Below are 12,632 nucleotides of genomic sequence, written 5' to 3' on the forward strand. Positions count from 1 at the left end.
ACCCTCAATAATGACGCTTAGAGTGTAAACAGTAAAGAAGGCTTTAATAGACTAAGAATAATGCTAGAGCTGAGACATGTGCTGACTGCTGCACAGCCCACAAGGCAGCCCCTTATATATGGCTCACAGATGGGCGGAGCTAGAGGCGGAGTCCCCAGGGTTCCAAGCCCGGTCTTAAAGGGGACATCACCTTACATGATGACAAGGCAGTAACCGTTCATCACAGTCACTGTCTGTGCGGAGTCTGCACGTTCTCCCCGTGTGTGCGTGGGTTTCCTCCGGGTGCTCCGGTTTCCTCCCACAGTCCAAAGATGTGCAGGTTAGGCGGATTAGCCATGCTAGGTTGCCCTTAGTCTCCAAAAAGGTTAAGTGGGGTTATTGGGTTACGGGGTTAGGGTGGAGGCGTGGGCTTGAGTAGGGTTCTCTTTCCAAGGGCCGGTGCAGACTCGTTGGGCCGAATGGCCTCCTTCTGCACTGTAAATTCTATGATGATTCTATGATGACAGCGGGTTTTCGATGAGCTCATATTAATGGAACACGGAAGATCGAAGGCTGGCCAGGAGAGCAATGAATCAGTCGAACCTGGAGCTAAGAATGGGTAAACAAATACTACAACCTCTCTCTGAGTGACTGATGCTGACCTTTATTGCGTTTGGATTGAATGTGAAGCTCTGTACAGTGGTTCTCCCATACCGGCAAGTTTATTGGCACAGGCAATACCAAAAATACCACTGGCATTTAAGACATGAGTTCTGACATCTCCCAGTGGCCCTGTATCCATGTTCTCTTAACCAACATTTGGCTTATGTCTCGATGTGCGTTTTTAAAAATAGCTGGATAATGGTAACACCAGCATCTGCAAAATCTGATGTGTTCAGGGTTTTTTTGTAAGGATTGCTCATGAATATTAATGCCCATTAGTCGCAGCGACATTGTGCAGAGGGTTTAAGTACAGGTTGGTAATTAGAGACTGCAGAGCATTAGGCTGAATGAGTGTGTGCCAGAGCTATTTTATCCCACTGAGTTTACAAACCGTGGCACTGCCGACCTCATCGCCCTCTAATTCACGTTTACTGCCTCTCCAGTCAATCAATTAATTAAATATTTAAGTCTTTCAAGATTGATTTCAATCAATTTCGTCACAAAATGCTGGCGCAGTGGAGGAGGAGGACAGTTTGTAACGATTGCTCTGTTACTGTCAGGACCTGCACACTGCTGCACCGTCGAGTGAATCAGGGGGTGGGCCAAACCTCCATTGGCGACATTCGAGTGTCACGCGCACACCCGCGAGGTTCGTCACGTGAATGATTCTCAAAATTTGACACGGAGCCACATAAGTGACATTAGGCCATTAGACCAAAAGCTTGGTTTCAAACAGCGTCCTAAAGTGGGAGAGAGAGCCGGAGAAGGTTAAAGAGGATAATTCTGGAGCTTAGGGCCCAGGCAGCTAAAGACCAAGCCGCCTCTGGTGGGGTGATTAAATCGCGTGCACACAAGAGGCCAAAATCGAAGGAATGCAGAGATCTTCGAGAATGCAGGGCTGGAGGAGGTTACAGAGAGGGTTGCAGCCTTGGGATGGATTTAAAAGTAAGGTGTAGAATTTAAACTTGAAGTGTTGCTTCAGTAATGCCAATTGCATCGTGCATTTGGCTGATATTTTGTCTGACTTGTTATTTGTTGGGGAGAACAGATTTCAGCTTTTAAGATCACTTAACTCTATCGCCGCCAGATCTAACTGGCTCCCGGGATCTACTGGCCTTGTTGTTGCGGAATGGCACTTGAGGGGGTCTCCCAGGCCCCAGGGTGGTTGGTATCTGGGCAGGGTGCCAACCTGGCACTGCTGGTGCCACCCGGGCACCCTGGCACAACTGGCCTGGCACCCTGGCAGTGCCACCTGGGCACCACCCTGGTACTCCCAGGGTGCCCAGGTCGCACTACCAAGCTGGCAGTGCCAAGGTGCCCAGGCAGCATTGTGCCTGCACTTGGGATCGGGTCTGGGGGTGCCCTGCCCACATGAGGTGGGGTGCAGAGAACTCGAGGACTCCCCAAAAGGTGAGTTGGGGTGTGGGGGTGGGGGTGGGGGGGGGGGGGGGGGGTTGAGGGGGGCCGGTGTCCGGGGTTTGCATCGGGGAGCCGAAAGATCCGCTCCAATCTCTTCCTGCACTGATGAGTGGAACTCCTCAGGGAAGGAGATGCGACCTCAATGGGACGTTCCCCACTGTGGCCCGGAAACTCCCAGAGTTCCGTTAGGCAGCGGGGCAATTCCCAGCGATACAAACGGCGGGAAAACCCTCTCACCCCACCCAGAACGGACTCTGTTTTCTTTGGCTCAATCGCGAGATTGACTCCCGACTGAAGGACAGATCTGAGGTGTTCAAGGCAGACGACCCTGACCTATACAAGAAGTCCAGGTACGACCTCCGCAAAGCCATCCGAGATGCCAAGAGAGAATATCAAACCAAGCTAGAGTCACAGACAGACTCTCGGCGGTTGTGGCAAGGACTAAACAACATAACGGGCTACAAAGCGAAACCGAACAGTATCTCTGGCAGCAGCGCACCCCTCCCCGATGAACTCAATGCATTCTATGTTCGGTTCGAGCAGGTAACCAACAATCCACTGGCGAGTGCCCCAGCAGCCCATAATTCACCCATACCCACCATCACAGCTTCCGAAGTCAGATTGGCCTTCCTGAAAGTGAACCCTCGGAAGGCGACGGGCCCAGATGGGATCCCTGGTCGTGCACTCAGAGCCTGCGCGGACCAGCTGACAGAGGTATTCACGGACATCTTTAACCTGTCCCTACTCCACTCCGAGGTCCCCATCTGCTTCAAGAAGACCACCATCATACCGGTACCAAAGAAGAACCAGGCAACGTGCCTCAATGACTACCGACCAGTGGCCCTGACTTCAGTCGTAATGAAGTGCTTCGAGAGGTTGATCATGAAGCGCATCACCTCCATACTCCCAGAACGCCTTGATTCACTGCAATTCGCATACCGCTGCAACCGGTCCATATCAGACACCATTTCCCTGGCCCTACACTCATCCCTAGAGCATCTCGAAAACAGGGACTCCTACATTAGACTCCTATTTATTGACTACAGCTCCGCCTTCAGCACCATAATCCCAGCCAAGCTCATATCAAAGCTCCAAAACCTAGGACTTGGCTCCCCACTCTGCAACTGGATCCTCGATTTTCTGACCAACAGACCACAATCAGTAAGAATGAACAACAACACCTCCACCACAATAGTCTTCAACACCGGCACCCCGCAAGTCTGCGTACTTAGCCCCCTACTCTTCTCCCTGTACACACACGACTGCGTGGCAAAACTTGGTTCCAACTCCATCTACAAGTTTGCTGATGATACGACCATAGTGGGCCGAATCTTGAATAACGACGAGTCAGAATACAGGCGGGAGATAGAGAACCTAGTGGAATAGTGCAGCGACAACAATCTCTCCCTCAATGCCAGCAAAACTAAAGAGCTGGTCATTGACTTCAGGACGCAAAGTACTGTACACACCCCTGTCAGCACCAACGGGGCCGAGGTGGAGATGGTTGGCAGTTTCAAATTCCTAGGGGTGCACATCTCCAAAAATCTGTCCTGGTCCACCCACGTCGACGCTACCACCAAGAAAGCACAACAACGCCTATACTTCCTCAGGAAACTAAGGAAATTCGGCATGTCCACATTAACCCTTACCAACTTTTACAGATGCACCATAGAAAGCATCCTATCGGGCTGCATCACAGCCTGGTATGGCAACTGCTCGGCCCAGGACCGCAAGAAACTTCAGAGAGTCGTGAACACCGCCCAGTCCATCACACGAACCTGCCTCCCATCCATTGACTCCATCTACACCTCCCGCTGCCTGGGGAAAGCGGGCAGTATAATCAAAGATCCCTCCCACCCGGCTTACTCACTCTTCCAACTTCTTCCATCGGGCAGGAGATACAGAAGTCTGAGAACACGCACGAACAGACTCAAAAACAGCTTCTTCCCCACTGTCACCAGACTCCTAAATGACCCTCTTATGGACTGATTTCATTAACACTACACCCTGTATGCTTCACCCGATGCCGGTGCTTATGTAGTTACATTGTATATGTTGTGTTGCCCTATTATGTATTTTCTTTTTTCCTCTTTTCTTCTCATGTACTTAATGATCTGTTGAGCTGCTCGCAGAAAAATACTTTTCACTGTACCTCGGTACACATGACAATAAACAAACCCAATCCAATCCAATCCTGTTAGATCGCGCCCTGTAGCCCCTTTCACATCTCAGACCACCCCTGAAACTCATCACAACCAGTGAAGCACATTTAAATTGTAGTCACTGTCGGAATGTAGAATTCTGAAGGCCTAACACAGGGGAAACAACAGGTTTTGTGTTTGGAAAGTGGGGCGGCGCAGCGGTTAGCACTGCTGCCTCACGGCGCCGTGGACCGGGGTTCGAATCCCGGCCCCGGGTCACTGTCCGTGTGGAGTTTGCACATTCTCCCCGTGTCTGCGTGGGTCTCACCCCCACAACCCAAAGATGTGCAGGGTAGGTGGATTGGCCGCGCTAAATTGCCCCTTAATTGGAAAAAAATAATTGGGAACTCTAAATTTATTTTAAAAAAAAATATTTTTGGAAAATGTATGCAGTTCTCGCCTGTTAGCAAACTGAGAAACTGAGAAGACAATGTCTTCATGAATCCACAAGACTACTGCGCCACTCACTTCATCAGCTATGCACGTAATATAAGCTAAGTGACTCAGTGGCCTCAATTGACCTTTACAAATCCATCAATAACCTGGCACTGCCTTGACATGCATGTCGTTTATAATAAAATTCCTTCTACTCATCCAGGAGTTATTTACACAAATGGGTGAGCCTCCGAAAGATGTGGCATTATTAGTTGAGCCTACGCAGTTCTGACAAATCACTATCACATGGCAAATAAATGCAGTCGGATAATTGCATTAACTTTATTTGAAATGAGTTGCTGTCAAGTGCAAGGGCAAAGAATCGTGGCTCACTTTATTTCCGACAGGGGCTTCCTCTCAAATGCTCTCCCATTACTTTGAGTGGATTGGACCTAACACAGTAAGTCTTCAAACCAGGTGTGTGTGTGTGAGGGAGAGAGGTGGAGAAAGTTGGTGTGAGGCCAGGGGCCAGACTCTCAGCCTCGTGGGGGGACCATTTCTGGGCCCCCATCCTGCGGGACATCGACGTGACGCATATGCCGCAATTTTGGAAGGAATGGCCAAGCATTGGCCCGAGGGCACTCTCACTGCCCAACTGAACATGGCGGGGCAGGGTCCCAGTACTGGAGAACCAACAGGAGCCCCACCCCAGCACTGAGAGAGTAGCGACCGGCTGACGTGGGTAAGGAAGAGTCAGGGTGCAGCAGGATGGAGGAACCCTCTCACCTAAAGTCATTGAAAATACAAAAGGCCCAAATCTACCAGATCGCCATTGTGAACGGCCCCCCCGCCCTGTAGAACCCAAACCGGAGAGGCAACAGGAACACACGGGAGAGTAGAAATGAACGGCTGGTTTATTACAGTATACACAAAATAACAAAACTACTGCTCCTGTCCCCGAAGGGCCACCCTTCCTGACCTGCACCCAGGTCAGGGTTTTTATCCAGAGTAATTCCCCCTTGTGAAGGGGAAGATCGGCCCCCAATTACCGGGGAATTTCATACTCAGCCGTGTAAAGGGGCTTTCCAATGGAGCACATTCCCTGGCCCCCAAGCCGGTCATTACACCTCTCCCCCCACCACCCGAGTCTGGGGAAGCGTCCATGTCGTCAGGCTGAGGCCCTCTTGTTCCTTTGAGGAGTGGAGGGCAGTCCGCCGTTGACAAGGCAGATCCAGGAAGCGTGTAACGCACCGGTGACCGACTTTTCCGGGCGGAGGGTCGAGGCGGGGGGGGGGGGGGGGCGGTGTGGCTGACAATGGCGTCGATAGATTGCATCGCGCACACTGAACGACATGGAAGGAAGTTCCACCAGTATGTCTACAGCTACGCGTACACGGTTATACCGACCACAAAGCTTTACTTGGGCTGTTCCGATTCCCCAAATTGAAGATATCTGTGTCAAACTGGGAGTAGTCCTCACCTATTCCGAATTGAACATTAGTCTCGCCTGCCTGCAACGAGAGTTGGACGAGGAGTCACGGAAGTTTGTTGCAATCAATACCCACAAAGGCCTCTTCCAATAGACCAGACTGCCGTTCCGCACCACTTCAGCCTGTGCCATCATCCAGCGCACAATGGAAAATCTCCTCCAGGGAATCCCTGAGGTCATGGCTTACCTGGATGGCATGCTAGTCACCGGCACAACACCAGAAGAACACTTGGCCAGTCTGGAGGAGTATTCAGGAGGTTTTGTGATGCTGGAGTCCGCCAAAAACACAAAAGATGTACTTTTTAGGCTCCTGAAGTGGCGGTCCGTAGGTTTTGAGTTGTTGAGACAGGGTTGCACCCTTTGGAAGAAAAGGTCAAGGCCATACGAGATGTACATGCACCAAAAAATATCAGTGAGCTGAGGTTCTTTCTTGGAACGGTCAATTACCATGAAAGTGTATTTCGAATCTGGCCACAACATTGACACCATAGCTTTTCAGGAAGAATCACTGGTAGAGTGGGAGGAGCCTCAGAAAGTAACCTTCCCAGTCGTAAAACAAACATTACAGCCGTCAAAGGTGAATTTTGATCCAGGAAAACCAATAATGCTGACATGTGACGCATCCCCTTACAGTATCGGGGTTGTTTTACCCGACAAAACGGGAGATGATTCAGACGCCCTATCGCCTTTGCCTCAAGGACCCTTTCTGAAGCAGAACAACATGGCGTCGGCCGCGTGCAGACATTGCCTACCAAAACTGGCCCCCTGCAACCCCCCTGGCTACCCCCGAACCACTCCCCCCAGCCCCCGCCGAAGCCCCCCCTGCCAGCGGAACGGCTCCCCCCCCCCTCCCCACCCACCGACTGTGGCGGCGCTGGACACAGTCTGCAGCTGCAACGCGAGGTCCCTGAAAGTTGTGAGGACACGCGCCCCACACCGTCAGGGACTCGGCCCATCGGGGGAGGGCCTCAGGGCGGAGCATCGGAAAAGCTGTGCCGCCCCCGATTCCAGGGTAGAAACGTATTCTCCAACCAATCGCCGAACGCGATTTCAGCATCGGCGATCGGAGAATAGTATTTCATAACGTGACACAACCCTGGCTGAATGGTCTCATTCTGTTCCGGGTGATTCTTGGAATAATGATGTCTCTGTGTTGAGTTCTTGGCAAACGGAATATGTTCAACACATGTCAGCTTGAAGCTCAAAACCGCAGGAACGGGGGCTCGATGCAGTCCGGCCGGAAAATGCTGACACCAGTTGCACGTCCCTCCGCTTTAATGGAACAATAATTTCAGCCAAACGAGCATTTTGTCTCTCGGATGGAGACGGGTTTGTTCAGTCTTCATTCTACCAACTTAAACCACAGCAGTTTGATCAAATGCTCCTCCTTCCCGTTCACTCTGTGAGCTTCCAGCTTCGGAATAACGAGGGAATCAGCTCCCAACACACCCACACCACACACACACACATTGTGTGGGTATTGCTCTCGAATGAGCTATTCTAATTGACCCTCTCGACCTCGCGGGAGATACCACCTCTCCTGCCACTTCTAGTCGAGATTAGAAGTTAGCACGTCAGGAAGAATTTGTTTCCGTGCTTCACTCTGCTACGCTGGTGATATATTAGACGGCATCACTCGGTTGCTTTAAGCCATTCATCTTCATAGTTTACTGTGCTTTTTGTTACATTGACTGAACTTCCAAATTGGTCTCCATTAAATAACCACTGTACTGTGAGACTGCCTTGCGCTGTGAGGCAATAAAGAGAATAGAAATTGAGGATCACATACCAGATCATGAAAAAAGTGAAAGACAGGGACGCGATTCACTGCAAGGCAGCATTGGAACACGAAGAGGACATTTAGTCCCTCACATTTGCTCCAAACTGATTTGTATCTTACCATCATCCTCCTCCCTCCTTCCCATGATCCTTACCAATAATAATAATCTTTTTATTGTCACAAGTAGGCTTACAGTAACAGTGCAATGAAGTCACTGTGAAAAGCCCCTAGTCACCACATTCCGGCACCTGTTCGGGCACACAGAGGGAGAATTCAGAATTCTCAGCTGGTGCAGGAATTGAACCCGTGCTGCTGGCCTTGTACTGCATCACAAACCAGCTGTCTAGCCCACTGAGCTAAACCAGTGCCCCCACGTTTGTCTACTCAGCTGGAAAAACAAGTAGAACTCACCTTTGGCTCTTCCAGAATGTACTCGCCCCGATTTTCTCAAATGTTTAAAATGTGCAGTTTCTGGATTGACTGCTGGGCTTGAAAAGGATCAGATCAGAGAATCATACAATCCACACTGTGCAGAAGGAGGCCATTCGGCCCATCGAGCCTGCACCGGCCCTTGGAAACAGCGCCCTACTTAAGCCCCACACCTCCACCCCATCCCCCAGTAATCTCACCCAACCTTTGTGGACACTAAGGGGCAATTTATCACGGCACCTGACCTGCATATCTTTGGACTGTGGGGAGGAAACCCACTCAGACACGGGGAGAAAGGCAAACTCCACACAGACGGTCACCCGAGGCCGGAATTGAACACAATATTGGAGATAATCACAATTCGCTTCCTCTGGGACATTGCCGGAAACATTTGGGGTTAATTTTAATCTGCCGTTGTGCAAAGGGAAAAGGTGATCATAGATCAGCCATCAATATGAGGGCGGTGCGTTAAGGGGGACGCCGATCTGTGCTGTTTTGTGCCATATTTAACATTAAAATGACCCTCCTTTTCGTTTTTAAATATTCAAATTGCATCAACGCAGCAACAACATCTTGCACTCATATAGCGCCGTCAATGTCTCAAACCATATCCCAAGACATTTCACAGGAGTGAATGTAAAATATGACATTGAACTGGATATTCAGGCACACAATCAAAAGTTCGGATTCAAAGGAGGATAGAGAAGCGGAGAGGTTCAGGGAGGGAATTAAATGCAGATCGAATTACAATTGCATCTGTTTTAAGTAGTGTAGATAACTTTGAAAACCACGACAGACACTCCAGCAGGAGCTGCTTATAGTTCACCGGCTGAAAATGATAAAGTTACCAATTTAGGGAGATGAAGAGCCAATGTATAACCGTAGCATTGCACAGGTACTGCACAATTCACCATTAACCTTGTTAATATCCATCTGAGAGGTAGCCTGTGCATTAATAGCAATTCAGCCGCCAGAAAAATGGGTTTTCCTTCCTCCCCCTGTTTATTCAGCATTCACAAAATTCTAAAGATTAAAAAAAACAGATGTATATAATACTGAAAGCCATTACAGAAACATTACACAGTGCCCCTTACAACAACCCATAACAGGAATCTGTAGAAATCGGAACAGTAATTAGAAGCAGACTGCTTAAGCACCCCCTTTTAATGGTTATTAGGTTTACTAGGGTCTGCATATGCCGTAGACGGCCCTAAGATGGCTGTAGGGTTAAGGAAATATTCCCACGTTTAATTTGCCCTTAACTAAAGCAGTTCACCATCGGATACCGTCAGAAAGTGGCTGAATCTGAAACTAGATGGTTGGCCAAGCTGGCCCCCAGTTAAAATTGCCCAGGTTGTTTACCTACCAGAATCTCACCGCGTGCAATTATAACTGGCTCTCCGGAGCGGGCAGTCAGACAGGAGCCTACTGAAGCCAGGGTCCTTCCTTACATCCGGATGCCTGAGTATAGTGGCAGGTTGGGCTGTATTTTCCATGCATCAGGATGACTCAGGAGCCCTTTAAGACTGGTGGACAGGTCCTCAATCCGAGATTCCCCAACTCCATTCCCGGGCTGTCTGATTTTTTTTTTTGGGGGGGGGGGGGTGACTTTAAAGGGTGGGGCCTGGATCCTGTCAAAAATCTGCACCTGGCACTCCCGGCTTGACTGGCTCCATTGCGGAGATAGGCATGTCCCACTCTGCTGGAGCCAGGCCAGGTTTTTAAAGTGCCATGGTTCACGGCCTCCCAGAGGAGTCGTGAACACGAGTCTACATGAGGGGATCTTTCAAAAGCTAAGTTCAAACGTACTCCTCATGCTCCCCATGCCAAGGTACATCCTTCCACCCACCCCCACCCCCACGCCCCCTCATGCCCCCAATGCCAAGCTATGGAACTTCCATAGCCATTGACCCACTATACACAGTATAGAACAATGAATCCTATAGCAACAGGAGGATGTGTTAAAAAATGCTTTCAAAAGTAATTCATTCAGAATGTTTTACTATTTTCAAAAAAGGCATTTCCCTCGAAGTATCAAACATTCAAGCCCCTGAAAGTAATAACAACAAAAAACACAAACATTTAAAACTTTAACGTGTAAGAAACACTGTAAAATTGACAGCAGAGATCAGAGAACTGAGCTATCAATCGAATAATATTTTCTCTGGGGCTCAGGTGTTGCAACAAGAGTATTGGTTGTGCATGCTCTCTGTCATGTCAACGTAATGAGGCATAGGAGGCATGGGGGTCTATTGGAGAATGGAGGGCATAGCTTGGCATAGGGGGCATGAGAGGCCTTGGAGGTCAGTGGAGGACCTGAGGTGAATGGGGCATGGGGAGTATTTGGAGGGGGAGGGGCTCTGAGGGGTGGGGGCTGGAGGGCTTGTGTGCTTCTATTTTAACTGGGACATCTCCCCACAGCTCGGGAGTGGGCCTTTTGAACAGCCGGCCCTGCACCCGATGGCCCCTGTTGCTGCCTCCGAACCTTTTCCCAAATCCAGGCCACACCCACTCGAGCAACAAAGATCCTGCCTTCATGAGCACTTTCCCGTGAAGCAGGCTGAGCCGGGAATTTTCCCAACTTCTCCGACTCGACTCGAGGATGAAAATTCAGGCCGTTGATTCGGACTCTATGGTGGGCGGTGAACCCCACCAGCTTATTCGATGCTTAGGTGTCCGTTTTGTACCGAAACACCGAGTCCCACCACAGGAGTTGTAGGTCTTCCTGCCCGAGTTTCCTGTGGAGAAGGACTTGTCAGAAGGGATTAATCCTGCATGGATGGAGCTTACTTTAAGAGTCGGAATACCACCTACCTTGTGTTGGGTAACTGGCCCTATCCCATGAAGATAAAGTGATGTTCTTCAGCTTTCTGCTATCTTCCTGCTGCTCTCTTTTAGCAAGAAATGGGTTGAAGGTGCTTCTCAACTCTGGATAGCTAATGGATAGCAGTCTGGATCAGAAGGGTGAGGCAAAGAAATCCATGGCAATTAGTATAGTAAGAGGCTGCCACACTTAGATATCACCTACAGGCCACACCTTGGAAGACCCAGCAATGAATGGTCCTCACGGGAAAAGGAAGGAAACACTAGCATAATGTCGGAAATATGGGGCGGGACCTCCATCCGATCATGGCAGTGGGATTCTCTGGTCCCAGTGAATGGAAGATTGAGCCGAGCGGCAAATTCTCAGTCCTCGCTAGCAGCAGTAACGGGGTGGACTTGCAACGGACAGTGCCGGCCGGGATGTCTAATTTTCACACAGCAAGGTCACACATGTAACAACGTGTTACCGCTATATTTAGCTACTCTGATGCACTGCCGGCATGTCTCCTATGTTTTCCCCTTCCTAAACTCATCTAAAAATCTGCCCATGTCTTAACCTCCGCAAGGTCCCATTCACCCCTCACCCCTGTACTCACAGACTAATATAATAATAATATTTTATTGTCACAAGTATGAAGTTATTGAAAAAAGCCTCTAGTCGCCACATTCCGGCGCCTGTTCGGGGAGGCCGGTACAGGAATTGAACCCGCGCTGCTGGCCTTGTTCTGCATTACAAACCAGCTGTCTATCCCACTGAGCTCAACCGGCCCATATCGGCTCTCAGTGAAGCAATGGCTCAATTTTCAAATTCTTATCCTTGTCTTTGTGGCCTGGCCACTCCCTATCTCTGTAATCTCTTGCAGCCCCCTGAGATCTATGCGTTCGTCTAATTCTCAACGTCCCTGATTTTCATCGCTCCACTATTGGCGGCAGTGCCTTTAGCTGCCTGGGATTTTCTTTCTCAAACTCTCGACCTTGTTTCCCTCCTTTGAGACGCTTCTTAAGATCTACCTTTTTGATCAAATGCGTGACCAACTGCCCTGCTATCTCATCTGCTGCTCTCCTTCGTGTTTTGTTTTGGAATGTCTGTGAAGCGCCTTGGGATGAGAACAAAGAACAAAGAAAATGACAGCACAGGAACAGGCCCTTCGGCCCTCCCAGCCTGCGCCGAACCAGATCCTTTATCTAAACCTGTTGCCTATTTTCCAAGGATCTACTTCCCTCTGTTTCCCGCCCGTTCATATATCTGTCCAAATGCATCTTAAATGACGCTATCGTGCTCGCCTCTACCACCTCCGCTGGCAAAGCGTTCCACACACCCACCACCCTCTGCATAAAAAACTTTCCACGCACATCTCCCTTAAACTTTCCCCCTCTCACCTTGAAATTGTGACCCCTTATAATTGACACCCCCACTCTTGGAAAAAGCTTGTTGCTATCCACCCTGTCCATACCTCTCATAATTTTGTAGACC

This window comes from Scyliorhinus torazame, chromosome 28, assembly GCF_047496885.1.
Source record: "Scyliorhinus torazame isolate Kashiwa2021f chromosome 28, sScyTor2.1, whole genome shotgun sequence".
NCBI classification, from domain to species: domain Eukaryota; kingdom Metazoa; phylum Chordata; class Chondrichthyes; order Carcharhiniformes; family Scyliorhinidae; genus Scyliorhinus; species Scyliorhinus torazame.